This window comes from Tupaia chinensis, unplaced genomic scaffold, assembly GCF_000334495.1.
Source record: "Tupaia chinensis unplaced genomic scaffold, TupChi_1.0 Scaffold149184_1, whole genome shotgun sequence".
In the NCBI taxonomy this organism is placed as follows: domain Eukaryota; kingdom Metazoa; phylum Chordata; class Mammalia; order Scandentia; family Tupaiidae; genus Tupaia; species Tupaia belangeri.
Genome location: NW_006209032.1, coordinates 2,368,437 through 2,370,290, shown reverse-complemented (window position 1 = coordinate 2,370,290; position 1,854 = coordinate 2,368,437). Strand labels below are relative to the sequence as shown.

Below are 1,854 nucleotides of genomic sequence, written 5' to 3'. Positions count from 1 at the left end.
TACACAAATGCGCCCGGCATGAGTTTGAGCCACTGGGTCCGGCACTCGAACCGTGGTCGACTACATGGTATTCCAGCGACACAGCCATTACGCTAACTGCTGGTCCCTCCCTGACATTTTTAAAGAATTATTTATTTGGGCCAGCAGGTGGCATGGTGGTTAAGAATGCTGGACTCCCACATAGCCAACCATGGTTCGAGTCCTGAACCTGGCGACTTGCTTTGTCCCTTCTTTCCTGCTCCTTCCTTCCTTCCTTTCTCTCTCTCTCTCTCTCATCAAGTATTAATAAATAAACTAAATAAGTAAGTTAAATAAAATAATTCCTTTTAAAAAAAGAGAATTTTTAGGGACCAGCACATGGCATAGCAGTTTCATCGCTGGACTCCTACATGGTTAACCACGGTTTGAGCCCCAGATCTGGTGGCTTGAAACACAGGGCATGTATGCGTGCATGCGCAAGATCCCAGGAGAAGAATGAAGGGGCTGTGGAGTGGTCACCCCCCTGGGGGTGATTTCTCACTTCTCTCGCTCTCTCTGTCTCTCTTTCTGGCCAGCTCAGACACCCTAAGACAGTAAGGGGGAATCATTTAACTTTATTTATGATGATAGTGGTGATGTTAATTTGCCATAGAGCATACACACTCACCAGAGGGGGGTGGGGAGTGAAGAAGCAAGCCCCCAGATCCGAGACCCACTGCGGCCAGCCCCGTGGGAGCCCAGCGCTGTACCACCACGCCACCTGCCAGCCTCTGCTCTCGTCACGTCAGTCCTGCTGCTGCCTGGCTGGGAACGCCCCCTTTTTGTACATGTTTCTGCCTTTGGAGGAGACTCCCAGTCAGCCCGTGCCACATAGGAAGGCATGCAGAGGGTTGCAGTGGGTATTTCTGGCGTACAGTTGGCCACATTCTTTTTTTTTTTTAAGAGATTTTTGCCATAGGGCACATGTACTTGCCAGAGACAGAAAGCAGAAAATCACCCCCAGGGGAGATGCCCACACCTCCATCCATTCTCCTCTGTTCTTACAGAATTTTGGGCGCGCACGCACACACACACACACACACACACACACACACACACACATACATACACACACACACACACACACATGTCTGGCGTGAGTTTAATCCCCTGGGTCCGGTACTCGAACCGTGGTTGAGTCAACTACGTGGAAGTCCAGCAATGTAACCATCTGCTGGTCCCAGCCACATCCATTCTTAGACCACCTTTAGATTTTTCTAATCTGGATTAAATATACAGCGCTGAATTTTATCCTTTTTCGTTTAAACTGCAAGGTGGTCTTACACAGTTCCTAACCTAAGCCTCTCCAGTTCTGTAGACATCCATTCTGGGTGGCCCAGACGAACAGTCATGGCAGCAGCCAGGCACGAGCAGAGTGTCCTGGCGAGGGGCACCTCTGGCTGCGGGGGCCTGTATCAGGGTGGGGTGGGCAGGACTCCAGGGCCCGAGGCATACCTCTGGAGCGAGTGCCGGGTGTGGCAGCGAGCGAGGCTCTTGAGTATCGGTGCCTGGCGGCACTCAGGTGAGCCGCCTGCACTGGGGATGTCTTGTGTGCGCTCGTGTGTGGGTTTAGATAGCTCCGTGGCTTCCTCATTATTAAGAGCGTAAGAATTTTTGGAAATGCCTAGAATAGGAATCAGTCTAGTTTGATGAGGACTCAGACATGATAGAATATTTTAGTGGTCAAACTAGAACACTTTGTATCAGTCAGTAAAATACAAGTCCAGTGACATTTCAACCAAAGTGTCGGGCTCTTGGCTGTTTGAATTAGAACAGCCGGCCCGTGGGTACCCGGGAGCAGGTCACAATCAGCCGCCAATCCTTGCGCACCCCCTC

General features: G+C 50.9%; 1 protein-coding gene across 3 annotated transcripts in view; it reads left to right on the top strand.

The window, feature by feature from the left end:
• SMARCC1 (SWI/SNF related BAF chromatin remodeling complex subunit C1) overlaps positions 1-1,854 on the top strand; it is a gene marked incomplete at its 5' end in the record, with an annotated part of 117,774 nt that overhangs the window by 96,696 nt on the left and 19,224 nt on the right.